This window comes from Vombatus ursinus, unplaced genomic scaffold (genome assembly GCF_900497805.2).
Source record: "Vombatus ursinus unplaced genomic scaffold, bare-nosed wombat genome assembly UNPS02014798.1, whole genome shotgun sequence".
Taxonomy (NCBI): Eukaryota; Metazoa; Chordata; class Mammalia; order Diprotodontia; family Vombatidae; genus Vombatus; species Vombatus ursinus.
The window spans coordinates 28726199-28744364 of record NW_020954576.1 but is presented as its reverse complement, the minus strand read 5'-3'; the positions used below and the strand labels follow the sequence as shown (position 1 = coordinate 28744364).

The following is an 18166-nucleotide window of genomic DNA, read 5'->3' as shown; positions in this document are numbered from 1 at the left end:
GACTGTGCTGAGAGAGAGGGAAGAAAGAGTCTCATTGTTTGTTACTTTCAGTCGGAGACCTAACTCCGCCCCCGCTCCGGTTCTTTCTCTGGTTCGCGCCACACCCTGGCCACGCCCCCTCGCCGCCCCCGAGAGAGAGCCCATCTCGGGGCTCCCAAAGGATTCCTAGAGCCTGCTCGTTTCTAGGTGACGTAAGGTGACTTCTGGGAATCGGACCGAGGGCTAGAGAGACAGAGAAGGCGGGACTTCCTGTCCCACGCGGCAGCACTTTCCGTCTGGAGCCGGAAGAGCGGGTCCCCGCTGGTGTTTGGGGCCCCCGGGCGGCTTGGAAGAGAAGGTGAGCTTTCAGAAAGCTTGTTCCCTCCCGGGAGGAGCCCGAGCCGAGCGTCTGGTCTCCTTAGGGAATGGCGCTCGGCCAGACCGCTGCCCCGGTGTCACGGGAGGGACCGGGGGATCGGAGGTGAGGGACTGGGGAGATCCCGAGGGTGGAAGGGGAGGGACCGGGGATCCCGGGGAGGGAGAGGAGGGAGGCTTGGGCTGGGGCTAGGGAATCCCCGGGGGGGATGGGGAAAGGGAAGCCGAGCCGGAGGGGAGCGGAGCCCCGCGGGGGGAGGCCGGCCGAGAGCGAGAGGTGAAGGAGGGAGAACTCGGTCCGATGGGCAACTTGGAGGGCCGGAGAGAGGCTGGGTGTGGAAAGGAAAGAGCCCAGGGGAGCCTGAAGGGAGACGGATGGGGATGTCATCCCGCCAGAGAGCAGCCTTGAAGGACAGAAATTGTGCGTGTAGACTGCCTCAAAGCGGGTGGACAGCTGGCCGTAGGAAGCTTTGGTAAAGGATGGGGCGACCCAGGGTGACCCGTAGGAGATGGGTGCAGATGGAGCAGTTTTCTCTTGGGAATTCCCAAAGGAAAAGACTGGGTTCTCCACTGCAAGAGGTAACAAACGCTCAGGGTCAGGGAAATGTGTTCACCTGTGTACTGGATACTGACCTGTCACTACTTCACTTGCAATTAATACTGTTTTTTGATATAGGTATTTTTCTGTGTGGATTTCAGGGAAAGATTTTCCAATCCCACTGAAGACTTTTGAACTCTTCTTCACCCAGGTCTAATTTAATAGAGCTACTTATGTTGCTTTCCTCGTTCAAATCCATTATATTACAAAATTCCCTTCAAACAGTCAACCAGAATTGTTCTTCTTGGTTCCTTCTCACGAAGTTTGTTGTATTTTGGTTATTTTATTGCTTAATGAAAGTGTCCTCGACACCTTTTTTTTTTCCTGTTGCAGAGAAATTAAGAAAGTGAGTTCTACCTTTATAGGATTTATAGCCACAGTGCATTGTTTATGTCTTTTATGTTCTATTTCTTTATTCTGACATGTCCATTTTGATATTCTGACATGTCTATTTTGATATGCCTGATCATTTCCTAAAATGTTAGGCTATTGGATAGTTCTTTTAGTTGTATTTTTAAGATTAGGAGAAATGCGTCTTTTTTTCCACTGTTTCTTCCCCAATAATGTAGTTTTGAATAGATTAGGAGAAATGCTTCTTTTCTCCTACTACTGCCTCCCCAATTATGACAGTTTCGAATTAGGATGCTGTTAATATTGGCATTTCTTAAGAGCTCTTTTCCCAGCTTTACTGAATTCAATATAGAGTAAAAATTCTGATTGCATTGATCAGAAGATATTTGATTGTTTTAAAATATGGTACCAAAACCCTATTTCTGCCCTTTTATACCTACATTTGAGCATTTTATTTTAATTAATTTTCAGTCTTGTAGCATACCTACTTTTTGGTAATTTATTACTAATCTTAATTATCTTTTTGTATTATATATGTGTTATCTATTTATCTACACATTTATAAAGAGGCAGAAATAGAATGACTTGAATTCAAATTCAATTCAAATACTGCTTCTGACACTAGCAATGTGAGCTTGGGCCAGTCACTTAAACTCTCAGTGCCTCAGGCATTGTCTGAGGCTATGATGTTTATAACAGGTACTGATCTATACTGGTAGAAGGTGTTTCCTCATAGGGAATTTTCTACACCAATGAAATCACAAGTCTGGACAGTATACATACACACACACACACATATAACACAAATGTATAGTCATTTATATGTAATTGTGAAATCAAACTCTTTCTAGATATTAAGTAGCTTCCAAGTTGTTTGCCCAGAAATTTGCCAGTTTTAGCTAGGAAGAGCCAGTGTTTCTGTTAATAGTGCAAGTTGGTATTTGATGATTAGCAATTTTGCTTGTTTCAAGTGTTTGGCTTTTCAAGTATTTGCCTCTTTTACTTTGTAGGTAACTTTTAGTTTGGTTCAGTAGCCTGACTCTTAACCTTTCCATGTTAAGTAGGGAACTGCTATTTGTAGTTGACAGTGAAGTGCCTTGCCACCTTTGTTATTACCTCAAAAAGCACCTCCAGGGTGGCCCTGAAGATTTATGTTTGAGTGAGATCTAAGAGTGTACCTGATACTGGCTTAGACGTAGAACATAACGTTGGCACAAACCGCTGCCATAGAATGTAGACTTAGTACAGTGAATGCTTTCCTCCCTTGTTTTTTCTTTCTTTCTTTCTTTCTTTCTTTCTTTTTTTTTAAGGGAATGGGGGAATAAATGAAAAAACCTAGCAGTTCTTTAAAGTGTTTACATTAACTGCCATATTCATTCTTAGATATAGCTCTTAATTTTAATTCATCCTTTCTCAAGTAGATAGGCCTTGATTTGATCTGTTCATCTGATAAGGCTTGGTTTTATTTTTCCATACAGTTTAGATTAAAACATTTACCCAGCTCATTTTCCCTTCGTTTCTGGGAGAAAAGCAATTGAGAAAGCATTCGAATCTTCAGACTTTAGTTCATGCTTGGAAGGAAGTTCTCGGAGCAGAAACACAAGAACATCTGTCTTCTGGTGTAACAGTTTCTAGTAATGTATTTCAATTGCCCTGCATCCTGAATGATTAAGATTCTTTATCCTCTGTTATAATCACAGAATAAATTTAAAGCTTTCTTACTTGTCTCTGGGTATATTGATTTCTGGTTTTATGTATACTGTCTCTGAACATTAATTTTATTATAAATAACTACTTAATTATTGTACACATTGGATGGAAAGAAATTTTCTGTGAGCCAGCACATGGTCCTCTAGTTTTGGGTACCAAATCAGAAGAGCTTGCTAGAGAGAGGCCAGGACTAGTTTTCTCACCAACTAGCTGCTGTATAACTTGGGAGAAAATGGCTATAGTTCCCTTAGTCCCAGCCTAGATTGTGCAGTGTAACAGCTGAGTGATAGAAAACCTTGCTACTAGGAGGGTGGTGTTCTGGTTATTAGGCAGCCCTTTAATCCACTTGGTTTGGGTTGGGGCTGTGCTTATCATAGAAACTGTGAGGAGCCAAGTTACGACATCAGCTCATCTGGAGAATCCAGGAGCCATCATATCCTGGTAGTTGAAGTTCTCTTAACCTTGCTGCCTTGGGTTCATAACTCTGCAACCCCTGACAGGTTTCCCTACCTTGGGGTAGATTGGTAGACCTGAATCAGCTGTTTATGTCATTGAGAATTAGTGTGGTCTAGGGGAAAGAATGTTGGACTTGGAGTCAGTAGAGGACTCGATTAAAATCCTGCCTCTGACTCTTAATAGTTTCGTGACTATGGGCAAGTCACCTTTCTGAGCCTCATTTTCTTCATCTGGAAAACTGAGGTTTATAATACCAACTCCCAGTGTTGTTTTGAGGATTAGATGAGGGAATGTATATCAGCTTATAGATTTCAAGCCTTAGAGATCATCTAGTGATGACAAATGACAAATGAAACAGGTAACCAGACAAGTAACGGCACTTGTCTAGGGTCACCTTTAAGTGCTATATGAGTGTTGGCTTTTATTTGTTTAAGTAGCAAAACACTAAAGTAACCAGACTATATAAAGTGATTAGTAATACTTCGATTAAAATAGTATTGAGTAATAATGTACTTATAACTCTTGCCTATATGCACTTGGTATCGAAATGGTGTCCACATAGTGGATACATTATACTTGCAAATATTATAGGTAGTAAACTGATTGAGCTTAGTGTTTATTTAAAATTTTTAAGTGTCCATCATATTTCATAGATTTAATGCTGATAACTAAAGAGAGGAGAATTTTTGATTGAGGTTTTAGAGGGAGTATTCAGCTTAGCTAGTTTTGGGGGGACACTTCAGGCATATGGCTGAAAGTAGGAAGAGTCTGAATGCTAGAGGTCAACAGCATTTAAGAAGGTAAAGGGTTGAAAATATGTTTGAAATTTTTGGACCAAATTGTGATTCTAGAGTAGTGCAGAAAAAACAGGATTTGAGAACAAAGTCTTGTTTGATATGTCAAAATACAGTGATTGAAGGAAAGTAGTTGCCACTGAAAGGACATGAGGGCGAGGCCTCGCAGAGAGCCTTAATGGGATAACTGAGTCACTGGAGACTTTGAGAAAGAATGACATGAACATAACAATAGCATTGGAATGTTATTCTGACGTAAGTATTTTGGTGAGAAAATAGAGTAAGAGGCTAGTGAGAACATTTTCACTTGCGAAATGACCAAGAGAGGGGTCAAAATATCACCATCAAAGTCTCACCATGATGCCTCCTCCTGGCATGGAAGTAACCCAGGGTTCTTGAAGACTTATGCCATTGGAGTGTAAGCTCTGGCAGGTCCCACCAAGTTGGGAAGGTTCTGAGTATGAAACCTATTGTCTGAGGAACGGTCTTGGTAAACTAAGACTATCCCTGGTCAAGTTGGCTACAGAATGATGACTCTTGTGGTCACAGCAACTTTGAAGGACTCTACTAAGTTAGAGAGGAATTATGATCTGAGTACCCACATGATTAAAATATGGACCTTTGAAATATTGAAATCAGCATCAAAAGAGGACTCCTATTTGATCCTCAGCAATTATGTTGTTCAGCACCTATGTGGTGTTAACACAAGGCTAGTTAGTGAGGGATGTGTAAGACCCTATCCCAAAGCTGCAGATGAAGGACTGCACACAGTCTGTTCAGGACACAGTGTGTTCAGGGCACAGTAAATAGATATTTGAACAAAGGATTCTTGTAGAGGAGTAGGAGATAAAGGTGATGTAGAATTATAAAATGGGTTGAGTGCCAGGCTAACAAGTTCAATTTTGTCCCCTAGGCCTGCATTTCTTAAATTAATTTGGCCACAGAACACTTTTGGGCTTGACTTATATTGATGGAACCCATAAATGTGGGTCTTGTGGAACCTGGAAACATTCAATTACCCTCAGGATAAAAGGAGATTGGGAAACATTTTGAGCAAAATAAAAGAAACAGTGTATATAATGACAAATTGCCCCATGTAAATAGTTTTGATACAAATCATATTAGTCTGAATATTGGCCACTACTCTAAAATGAGGGGGAAAAATACATGGGCTTGTAGAGGTAGCTTGGAGTGGTGGATAAAATGCTGGACTTGGAGTCAGGAGAGCTTTGGGTTCAAATCTGGTTTTTAATATACTAAGTGAGTGACTCTGAGTCATCTGATACGTAAACCCCGTGATCCTCCAGCAACATCCTAGGATTCAGTAATCTACCAACTTATAAAGTTCCAGAGGATGAAGGGAATTCCTATACCCAGAAACCCCCCACATTACAGACCTTACAGTTCCCACCTGTCTCTATGAACATATAGTACTGGAAAGGTACCATATAAAATTTCTATGCAAAATATATTTGTTTGCGAAAGGGTTTTTTTTCCAATTCAAATAAAGATATTTTATTCATTTTAAAGTAATTTCTCCTTTTCTTTGTTATTTTCATTGTCATTCAACCTATAATAAGAATACGATTCCAGATTATGTTCAAGGGGAAAAGGATGGCCTATATTTGGAGCCATATGATATATACTTTCATGTTTTGCATTTTAAAGGGGAAAAAACATTAGCATCAGTTTTCTCGGGAAATCCTTACTTTCATCACATATAACACTAGGTTTCTGAAGAACTTAGTTTAGAAAAGGCTACTATATACATTGGGAAACCACTGAAGACTTAAACTGGCAAGTAATATGATCAAAGCAATTTTATGAAGATTTTTTTTTTATTCCCTTGGACAGACTAGATTTAAGAGTTGGGAAGTAGGGAAACCAGTTAGGAAATAGTTGCAGTGGTCGAGGCAACAGGAGTTGAGTTCCTAGATGAAGGCAATAACTTAGAGTGGAAAGGAAGGGGCAGATCCTCTCTCTCTCTCTCTCTCCCTCTCTCTCTCTCTCTCTCTCTCTCAGCATATTGGGGATAAGAGAAGTCAAAGTGTAATTTCAAGGTTTCAAGCCTAAATAATGGGAAAGAAATAGGGAAGTTTGGAGAGGAGCCCATAGTGGGATAGATAATAAAATGACTCTAAGACTAGGGTTATTAACTTGAGTAAAGAGGTGCATGTATTTCAGCGAGTCCATGAACTTGAGTGGGAAAAAAATATATCTTTATTTTCATTAACCTCTAACTAAAATATAGCATTTCCTTTAGTTACTAAAAGCATTCTGAAAAGGGCTCCAGACTGCTAAAGGGGTCTACAACACAAAAAGATTAAGAAGTACTCTGAGGTATATGTAGTCAAAAATAAGAAAAGGAGGAGAGAACTGAAAAATTAAATTTGAAACTGAAAATTAATCATTGCTGTAGACAAAGGCTTATATCAACTGTATGGTAGCAAATAGGCTAAAAGAAAAGAATTATGACATTGCTATAGGCATAGGTAAAATATTTTGAAGTGCAAAATTGTGCTTTATACCTAAAGAGCAGTATACAGTGAGGTCATCAATATTCAGTGCAGGTTATTCGAAACATAGGTGGAATTAGAGTATTCGGCTTTAAGAATTTTTGGAGCTTGATATGGTGATATCCCAGGTTGATATTCCTAAAGTATAGGTATGACCATGTCACCCTGCCTCCCCAAGGTAGCTCCAGTAATCCCTTCTTGTTTCTAGGACAATGGTTTTCCAAGCCCACTGGTCAGCCACAAAACTCCCAAGTGTGACCAGAATCAGATTAAAATATAATCGGAAAATGTTTAACACAATAAATAAACATCAGTACAATATAGATAATGTTAATTTGTGGTTTTCTAAGTCAGTATGTGGCCTCAGGGATTTGTTTCTTCTTGAATTTGACACAACTGCTCTAGGACAACAAGACCTTGAGGTCAAAACTATTTTTATGAAAATACTAAGGTGTTTTTATTTCCAGTATTAAATATAGATAGTTATAAGTCACATAAACAAAAGCTCTTTGGAGGTGGGACTCCTCAATTTTTAAAAGTGTTAAGGGGTCCTAAGCCCAAAAAGTTTGAAAACCTCTGTTTTAGGATAAAATACAAATTTCTCAGGCATTTAAAACCCTTCACAATCTGCTTTCAGCCTACTTTTCCAGGCTTATTGAACATTACTCTCCTCAGCCAAATTAGCTTGCTCCCTTCAGACAGCTCATTCCTCTATCCTCTCCCATGCCCTTCTTTTGATTCTGCCTCATAGACACCATCGTCTTTCAAAGTACTACTCAGTTATCACCTCCTGCAGGAAACCTGTCCTCATTTTCCAGTACCCAAATGCTGGTGTCCTCACCAAAGAAATTACTTTTTCTGAAATATTCAGAAAATATTCACTTTTCTGTTTTGTTTCCTTTCAATATTTTGTATTTTTTTCCCTATACATGTGGTTTCCTTTGAAGTAAGCTCCTTGAAGGCAAGTCCTGATTTCTTTTTGTTTTGTATCTCTAGTGCCTGGCACAGAACATGCACTTAAAAAAAATGCTTTTTTTAAAAAAAAATTTTTTTAGTGAACAAATTTCTACTCTCCTACCTCCCTCAACCTTCACTGAGGAGAAAAAAGAAAAACAAAACATCTGCAATAAGTTCACATAGCCAAGTAAAACGTAACCCCACATTGGCTATATCTGCAAAAACATTTCTCACTCTGCATATCTAGTTCGTCACCTGTCAGGAGGTCAGCAACATTCTAAATCATTGATCTTCTGGAATTTTGGTTGATCAGTGTGTTGATCAGAGTTCTTAAAGTCTTTCAAAATTGTTCATCTTTACAATGTTATCATATGAATTGTTTTCCTGATTCTGTTCACTTTACTCTGCATCTATTCAAAGTGAGATTCAAGTGATAACAAGTTCCTGCTACTACTTTTTTGCATGTTCTCCATGTACCTCCCTGATTATATGGGATAAGCCTTTTCCCTGGCCACATTTCTACTCTTTTATTCCCTACTGTCTCTCTTCTCTCCCTCCCTTTTCCCCCCATCTTTTTAAAGTCATCAAAACATAACAAAAATCACTCCCAGGCACTTATTTGAAGGGTTCCTTGTGTTAATCCCTCCCTCCTTCCCCATTAGAAAGCAAAAATTTCATCCTTATAAAATCTTATCTGATTGCTTACTTATATTTATTTTTTGATGTTTCACTTTATTCCTTATTTGTATTTCATAGTTTCTACTAAGGAATACTTGGAAGGCCTCTATTTCATTAATGGTCTGGTTTTTTTTCCTGTAAGATTACACGTATTTTTCTGAACAAGTTAGTTTTGGTTGTAAGTCTATATTCTTTGTCTTCTGTAATATCATTCCAAGCTCTCTGCTCCTAAATAATGGTGCCTGTCAAATTGTGTGTGATCCTGACTGTGACTCCTGGTATTTTAATTGTTTCTGGCTGCTTGCAATATTTTCCCTTTTACCTGAAAGCTCTGGATTTTGGCTTTGACATTCCTAGTTTTTATTTTGAGGTTTCTTTCAGGAGGTAACCAGTGGAGTCTTTCTGTTTCACTTTGCCCACTTGTTCTAAGATGATTTTCGTGAAAATATGCTATCCAAGCTTTTTTTGGTCATGGCTTTCAGGAGAGAGTCCAGTGATTTTTAAATTATTTCTCCTTGATCTGTTTTCTAGGTTAGTTTTTAATTTGAACTACCTTACATTTTCTTCTATTTTTTCAGTCTTTCAACTTTGTTTTACTGTTTCTTATTGTCTCATTGACTCATTAACTTCTCTTTGGTCCATTCTTATTTTCAGGAAGTTTGTTGTTTGGGTAAAGTTTGTGCCTCTTGTGCCAACCTGTAATTTTCTTTCCATGTCTCTTTGTTCTCATTTCTTTTTCACTGCTATCTTCTATTTCCCTCATTTCATTTTAAATACTATTTCAAAACTCATTTAAAAAATTTTTTTTATTTTTTCCCAGTTACTTGTTGAAACAATTTTTAACATTCATTAAAAAAATTGAGTTCCAAATTATCTCTCTACCATCCTCGCCTCCTTCCTTCCTGAGACAGTAAGTAATTTGATATAGGTTATACATGTTCAATCATGCAAAACATATTACCATATTAGTCATATTGTCAAAGAAGACATAGACCTAAAGGGAAAAAAATGGAAAAAAAATACAGAAAGTGAAAAATAGTATGCTTTGATCTGCATTTATACTCTATCAGTTCTTTCTCTGGAGGTGGATAGAATTATTCATCATGAGTCCTTTGGAATATCTTGGACCACTGTATTGCTGAGAATAGTTAAGTCATTCATCATATAGTATTGCTGTTACTGTGTACAATGTAAAACTCCTTTTTTAAACTTTTTCTTCATTTCTTCTAGGATTGATCTTGTGGGTAGATTATGTTTTTCTTTGAGGCTTTGCTTCTAAGTGTTTTGTAGTTACTGTCTTTTGGGTTTGTGACTTGGGCACCCTCAGCCTCTTAATAACTTCTTCTCTGTTTATGTTTTGTCATTCTTCCAGTAATCTGGAATTGGCATTTCTAGCCTAGCTGGGAGCTCTTTTGGTGCTGTCTCTGTGATCCTAACCTCTCTGCCTTTCTCCCCACCTCCATTTTCCTGGGGGGGGACTAGCTCTGAAGGTAATCCTGAGTTTGCTCTAGGTAACCTTGCTCTGGGTATAGTCCTGTGCTTCCTGTCTCCAACTGCTATCCTGGCCTGGGGGCTGAGATAAGCTGTGAGTTCCCCTGGATGCCATAGCTTGGAGTTCTCAGTGTTGAGTCTTTATGCTTTTAGCCCTAGCTGCTGGCCTAATCTAGAGGCTGACTCCACCTTTGAGTCTGGGCTTGCCTAACTCAGAGCTCTAAGTACCCCTTTATTTTACTTTACTCTTTGCTGTTGGACCGGGCCAAGGACTGAGCCCTTGATCAGCTTTAGACATTTTGTGCTGCTGGCCTAACTTGGAACTCTGGGCCCTGAATCTGTGATCCTTGTTCCACAGTTCCTGCCCAGGTTACTTGCCTGTCGGTCAAATTTGTGATCTTGGGCTATAAAGGTCACTGACTAGTTTTTCCTGCAATTTCCTGATTGCCACTCTACTGTGAGTCTCTCCCTTAAATGTTTGTTAACAGAATGAGCAAATTCATTGTAGTGTTTGCTTGTAGTGATGCAAACAATAAGATAAGGAAGGAACAAATGGAGGGGTAATTTTCTTAATCTAGACTTCTTGAACAATCTTTATGTATTCAGCTATATCTTGAGTTCCTACTGTCTTCAGGGTACAATGGGAGATACAGAGAAGAAAATGATGCAGTGCCTACGTTCAAGTTGAGGTTTCAAACTGTGTGTGTCTTGTTTCCTCAACTAGATGGCCTTTGAGGGCCACACAACTGTGCCTTCTTATTTTGTATTCCCCACAATGCTATTTATATAGTAAATAAATGCTCAATGAATTTTACTTGTTGAATGAATTCTTCGTGTATTTGACAGTTTCTTTAATATTGTCATAGCAGTCCATAATCCTTGGCTTAAAGTACCTTAGTTATTTAATCAGTAGATTTTTTTCTTTTTTTTAAGAATTATCCCCCATAAGTGAAAATCTGAATGTGTAACAGCTAAATTAGGGGTATTTATTCACGTTATGAAGGAATTCTTTTTTTTTTTTTAAGGCAGTTGGGGTTAAGTGACTTGCCCAGGGTCACACAGCTAGTAAGTGTCAAGTGTTTGGTCTGAGGCTGAATTTGAACTCAGGTACTCCTGACTTCAGGGCCAGTGCTCTAGCCACTGTCCACCTAGCTGCCCCGAGGGAATTCTTTCTTTAAAAATATTTACCTCTAGGTTTCAGTACTTCCTTTGTACACTGTGATACAATTAGAAAATTTATTTACGTAATAATTTATGCATCTGTAAAATGTGAAACTCTCTGGTGAATTCTAATCAAATATAGTCAGTTTTTATTCTTTTGCTTCAATTTTTTGAATCTTAAAAGCTGAAAGGAGCTTCCAAAGATTTTTCACTTCAGCCTTACTTACTTATTGCTGTCTAAACCATTTGGGGTAAATAGTTTTGTAGCCTGTTTCATTATCCTCTCACCCTGGTGGCAAAATTTTTCCTGATCCCTCATTCTTTAAGCTCATTTGCTCATATTTAGTTCTTTTCTGATATGGAAAACAATTTCCCTTGGTAAAAACCCTTCAGTGAGTTTCTTTGCAGCTTTGTCTTCTTCAGGCTAGACAACCTCAATGCCTTTAAGTGATCCTTAAAAGACCCATTTTACATCCCTTTTTAAAAATCATTCATTCAGCAAAGATTTTTTTGAATCCTTGTCTTGTTTAATCTTTACTGAAGCCTTTTTTGGTTTCTTCTCATCATTTTTGAAGTAGTGACCAAAATTGATAAGTAGAGAGGAAATATTACTTCTAAGCTATTACATGCTGGCTTTTTTTTTTTTTTAAATTAGAGCCTAGATTTGTATTGGCTCTTCTCCCACAAAACTTGCTTTTGAAAAAAAAAGTTTGTTGGCCCATATTCATCTTGTGGTCAGTTATGATTCCTAGTTCTTTTTATTCTGCTTTTAGAATCATAGACTCTTCGCACTGAAAGGGGCCTTAGAGAATATAGCACAACTCCCAGCTGGAAAGCTGATAAATAAGATCAAAAAGCCTCACTTATGCAACTAAAATATACTTAGATTTTCTTTCTCCACTCTAACCCTTGCCCATATACTTAGGGACTTTAAAATACATGCTATTTCCCCCTCAAAAACCCTGTATCACTCTCTATCTCAGCCACCCACAGGGATAGATCTTAGCATTTACCCTTAGCAGTGCCACCTCCATAATAATGAACTCTGAAATTCTCCTCTCTGCTCATAACTAACCATCTGTTCTGCCTTAACCTATTCTGTCCCATCTAAACCTATTTTTCCTCATCATGACCTACAGACTTTTTCCTTATCCTTTTTTTTTTTGTTCTCCTAGTTTATTGCACATCATCTGGCTTCATTTCCTTTCTTTTAGAATCTACCCTGTGACTGAACAGTTCACCTATGCATTGTCCTTTATGCTTAATTCTCTTGCCTCAGTATCCTATCACTACTTGTACTTTAGGGGTAAGCCCTACCCTGGTTTTCCCCCAACTCTGCTTTTCTGTCTCTGTACTGCTAAATGCTGCAGTAGTTCATTACAGATTTATGTTATCTCATCACAAGTGGACCCTCATGGAGCATGACAGTCCATAGTGATTGCCTCTTTATTACTCTTTCTGAAGTTACTGTTTTAGACTTCTTCTCTTTAAGCCTTTTGCCTTCTCTCTTCTAGCAAAGGCCCTTGCTTCCTATTTTTTAGGGTGCTCTTTCCCTTATATTATCTTGTATTAATAAATCTGTACACATGTTAAATCTCCCTTGTAGAATATAAACTTGAGGGCAAGCACTTTTAATTTGTGTGTGTTTATCTCCAAAGTCTTATACAATGCCTTGCAAATAATAGGCACCTAATAAATATTTCGATCTACTTGAATTAAGTAGCCTGGTTGAGAAGATAGCCATATAGCTGTTCACTGGGCCTGTACTTGGAGTCTTTCCTGTTTGGTTGAACCTTCCAGAATTTGTACACCACCGGCAAACTCTTTGAGGACGATCCAGGTCATGTCCATGCTATCCTGAGGCATTGGAGCTGGGCAGAAGAATAGGTAGTAATGGTAATTCACATTTTGTAAAATTAAAAATAATATCTGACATATGGTAATTTATGGTTACAAATTGTTGTGATCTTCACAATGATCCTATGAGATAGGAAGGGCAGATATCTTTATTTTACGGATAAAGGGGACTAAATCTCTGGAGGGTGAAGAGATTTGCCTCAGGTTAATGAATCTAGGTTCTCTGATTCCTAGTCTAGCATTCAGTTCTGGCATGGATTTCTTGAGGACCTCATCTCTTTCCTTCCTTCAGCTTACCAATCTTTCTGTTACTGATACCTCACCATGAGAATACTAAAACTTTTTTCCTGGTTTCTCAAATTCTCAGCTACATATCAACTTCCTCATACTTAGAGCAAATAGTTTCTACTTCACTGAGAAGACCAAGACCATCAGGAAGGAACTTCTTCAACTTGCCTCCCTTAATCACAAAAACTTATTAGCACCCTCATTCACACTCTTTGTCCCTCCTTTCTCAAAGGAAGAGATAGTCCTACTTTTTGCTAAGGAAATTCCATATCTTATCAAGGAGTATACTGAAACCAGTGAGAGCTGATTGTTAAATTTTCAGTATGAGCATTTATACCTTGGAAATCATAAAACTTCTCATGTCAGGACTTAATGCATTGTTTTGTTGCTTGTTTAGACTTAAGAAAGTGTTGGAGAAAATGTTAATAATGGGGATTAAACTTAAAAGTATGTCTTGTATACATGTTTGTTTTTTCCCTGGAGGGATAGCTGTTAAACAGTCAAATGTAAAATGGGACCAACACACTCCTGGTCCCATAACCTCCCACCTCTAGGACCTTGTTTCAGTAATCATGATTTCCCTTTCATGTATCTTCAGTTTTTCCCTTTTAAGTGGCTCTTTTCTGTCTATAAACACAATGAAGATTTAATCCTAAAAAAGTCTATCCTTGAACCATCTATTCACCTATACCATCTCTCTCCTCCCCTTCATTTCTGACTGAGCCTCTTAAAAAAAAGTTGTCTATACTTCCTTATCATCTGCTTTGTTCTTGATCTTGATTTCTGTTCCATTCTTCAGAGTGATGACCTTCTAATGGCTAAATTGAGTGGCCTTTTTTGTAGTTTTCATTATCTTTGTAGAATTTTATGACAATGACCAGTCATTCTTTCTGGTTACTTGCTCTTTTTTTTTTTTTTTTTTTTTTTACCATTTCTATGTGACTGATTCCCAAAATCACTGTCCTTAGTCTTGATCTCTGCTTTGTACCTGTATCTGACTTCTATCTCCAACTGTTTATTAGACATCTCTACCTGAATGTCTCACTGGTACTTCACCCCCTTAAATATCCTCAACTGAGTTTATTGTCTTTCCAGCTAAACCTGTTCTTCCTCCTAATTTCAATATTTCTTTCTTTTTTTTTTTTTGGTGAGGCAATCCGGATTAAGTGACATTCCCAGGGTCACACAGCTAGTAAGAGTCAAGTGTCTGAGGCCAGATTTGACCTCAGGTCCTCCTGACTCCAAGGCTGGAGCTCTATCCACTGTACCGCCTAGCTGCCCCATTTTTTTTTTAAAATTTCAATATGTCTATCAGTGACAGTACCATTCACCCAATCTCCAATGTCTAAAACTTTAATATTATAATTAAGTCTTCCTTCTCCCTAAGCATCTCATCTCTAATTGGTTACCAAATCTTGTCAGTTATAATATATACATACATATATATATATATATCAGTTATATATATATCTGTAATTCTAGAATTTACCCCCTGGTCTACTTCCATCATCTTTGCCCCACCTAGTACAGATGCTCACTACTGCCTGGAGTACTGAAATTCCCTTCCTATTTATCTTCTTGCCTTTACTTATTCCCCCCACTATAAATCTTTCCTTCATACTGCTGCCAAACAAATCTTATACATTGCTCTGGGTCCTTTGTTCAGAAATCTTGATTGGCTTCCTATTGTCTTTTGAATAAAGGTCAGATTTCTTTATTGATCATTGAAGGTCTTCTATAATCTGGCACCTTGTCCCTTTCTGTCCTTATTCTATTGTTGTTGTTGTTGTTGTTTAGTCTTTTCAGTTGTGTTTGACTCTTCATGACTGTATTGGGGGTTTTCTTGATAAAGATACTGGAGTGGTTTACCATTTCCTTTTCTAGCTCATTTTACAGATGAGGAGGCAAACAGGGTTAAGTGACTTCTCCAGGATCACACAGCTAGTGTCTACTTTCTACTTAAAATTCTCAATGCTCTGGTCAAATTGTACTATTCTGTCTTTCAAATAAAGGCTGCATTTTACCACCTTAGAGTCTTTGTTTACAACATTTCCTGTGCTTGGAATGCCTTCCCTTTCCCTCTTTGCCAGTTGAATTCCTTTTTTTTTTTTTGGCTGGGCAATGGGGTTAAGAGATTTGCCCAGGATCACATAGCTAGTAAGTGTTATATGTCTGAGACTGGATTTGAACTCAGGTCCTCCTGAATCCAGGGCCGGTTATCCACTGCTCCACCTAACTGCCCTGCCAGTTGAATTCTTACTCATGCTTTAAAACCTTATTCAAGTGCCACCTTATTCAAGTCCCTAGGGCCTTACTTGATGCCCTCTGCTGTTAATGAAAGAACATGCTGAGTAATCATTTTATATATGGCAATGAACTAACATACCTTTTAATATTACTTGATATTAAAACACCTTGATTATTTAAAATGGAAAAAAATACATTTAGCATGTGTTTTTGTTTGTTTTTTGTTTTGTTTTGTTTTGTTTTTGCTTTCGTAACCTTACCAAATTGCTTCAATGGTAGTTCTGGTCCTTGGTTTATCACTACTAATCACTTCCCCTTCTGCTGCTGCCAGCAGACCCTACAAGCCAGCCAGGGGACAAAGATGCCATTGTTTTTCTTGATGACCTATAGTCATCACAGTGAAAAGAATCTCAAGAATTTTGATGAAACACTGGATGCTTGGCCTATACTTGTATTTCTCTGTTTTAAACCATGGAAAAAAAGACTTTGTAAAATCAATATATAAATGATAAATCTTTTTTGTGCCTAAAATATAGATTATAATTAGCTTGATAATACTGTAAGTGAAGTGAATTTCTTTTTTCTTAAAAAAAAAGGTAAATTTGGTTTGATTAATGCTGAGATTTGATCTACTAACAAAGGAGAAAAAGTTACTGAACCATCTAACTAGGTAGTGCTATTTTAACAACGTCATACACTAATAAAAAAAATTAGTTTGGTTATATATTAGGAAGAACTTAGTTGGTTAGCAATTGAGGGGCAGCTAAGTGGTGCAGTGGAAAGAGTACTGGCCCTGGAGTCAGGAGGACCTGAGTTTAAATCTGGCCTCAGACACTTGACACCAGCTGTGTGACCCTGGGCAAGTCACTTAACCCCATTGCCTAAAAAACAAAAACAAAAACAAAACAACAACAACAACAATAAAAGATAACAAAAGCAATTGAAATGAGATTCTTCATAGAGTAGTGGGCTTACCTATCACTGAAACTACTGCAGCTGATGCTAGATGACTGTCTGTTTAGGGATGTGGGTAGAGGGGATGTCTGCCTTGGGTGAGAGGCTGGATTAGATGACCTAGAAGGCTTTTTCCATCTGTGGAATTCTATGGGTTAAGACATATTCTTGGGTAGAAATAGGAGTGTGAGTTAATGCCACTAAGTAAGTTTGTCTTATTTCCCTAGTGTGTGTTTGGGTAGGGCCACATAATGGTTCCAGAATCATTTTCAGTGAGAGATGGGCTGACAATAGGGATAGGGAGTTGGAAAGTATATTCTCACTTCACTTTGATTCTCAGGCTTGCCTAATGCCTTGTGTACAATAAGCACTTAATAAATGTTTGCTAAATTGAATTGACTGCTGCTGCCAAGGAGTAAAAAGTTTTGCAAAGCCTACATTTCTCCAGTTATCCCTTTACAGATGGAGAAATAGGCATTCTATAGAAAGATGGTGTCTACTAAAAGTAATTACAAAATTGTTTGAAACAGCAGGAAGTTATGAAAATTTAATAACAATGAAACATATTTCTATCATACTTTTGTTAGTTTTTGAAAAATTGCATGCGGGAAATAGTACATCACTTGCTTTTTCTCATGGCAATGTCTAAAGAAAAACACGATATAACATTGCTACCTCTTATAAACCCAACTTTCAAATAGTTAATAGTCTAACCACATGTTAAAATGCTTCAATGTATTTTTTTAAAGATTACAAAATGAAAACATCTGTTAACTATTATTTTTAATGTGCCATTTTAGGGCTTTTGTGTTAATATTTTAAATACTTTTGGTGCAATGTAGAAATGCTAGTGTATAAAATGTCATACAGTGTTGGCAAAAAGAGAAATATTTGCTTTTTTTCCCATTGAGTAGTTCTTGAAGATTTTCGGCTCTGTCTTTGTTGAAAAATAGGAAGTAGAAAATAGACTCTAAGGTCTTTTTTTGTATTTTTCCTTTTTAAAATTTCAGTTCTTTTATTATGTGCCTTTTTGAATTTCACTTATTGTGTATTCGCGATCTAAAATTTAAGGTGCTGACTTATGACTTAAAAATAAGTTGCTTAATGATGATATCTCAAAATGTATATTAATGTTAATTTTTCCTTACTGATGCATATGTCTATACTTAATAGACCTGGTATCATTGTTTTGCATAGTAAATGCTTAAATTTGTAGACTCATGGAATTTCAGAACTGTCAGAGACCCTCAATCTCCAGTCTTTATAGTTGTAGAAAAAGAAGCTCTGAGGGGTTGAAAAATTTGCCTAAGATCACAGAACTAATTGTCTTGGAGGCCAGCAGGGCACCTTAGATTCAGTAGTGCCAGTGAATATATTGGGAGGAGGTTAGTGACTTTTGAATATTTTAACCATTGGTCTTGTGTGTACTGACTTCCTGGCTAGTATTTTCATTTTTAGGGTGCTTGAGGGTGTATAAACAGACATACATATAGTTACCATACTTGGGCTACTTAACTCTGAGAAGGGTATGAATAGCAGGCTTTATAGAAATTGTATCTTTGGAACATACAGGCAACTAATAGCCCAGAAATACTAGCAAATAAATAAAGTAGGCAGTTTTGTTGTGGGAATTTTCAGGAGATAATAGCAAGTACCATACTAATTTTTTTTGTATTAGTAGATAATGAATCTAAGGGAACCCTCCCAGTCAGATGCTATTATTTTGTTTTCCTATTAAAGGAAATCACCAACTC

General features: G+C 37.8%; 1 protein-coding gene across 3 annotated transcripts in view; it reads left to right on the top strand.

Annotated features, from left to right (window-relative positions):
- Positions 1–281: 281 nt before the first annotated feature.
- LOC114050154 (protein dispatched homolog 1) overlaps positions 282–18166 on the top strand; it is a 234920-nt gene continuing 217035 nt past the window's right edge. For 2 of the 3 annotated variants that reach the window (XM_027871767.1, XM_027871764.1), the window contains exon 1: positions 346–460. The gene's annotated coding sequence lies outside the window, so the exon portion shown is untranslated. The other variant, XM_027871765.1, reaches the window with a different exon arrangement.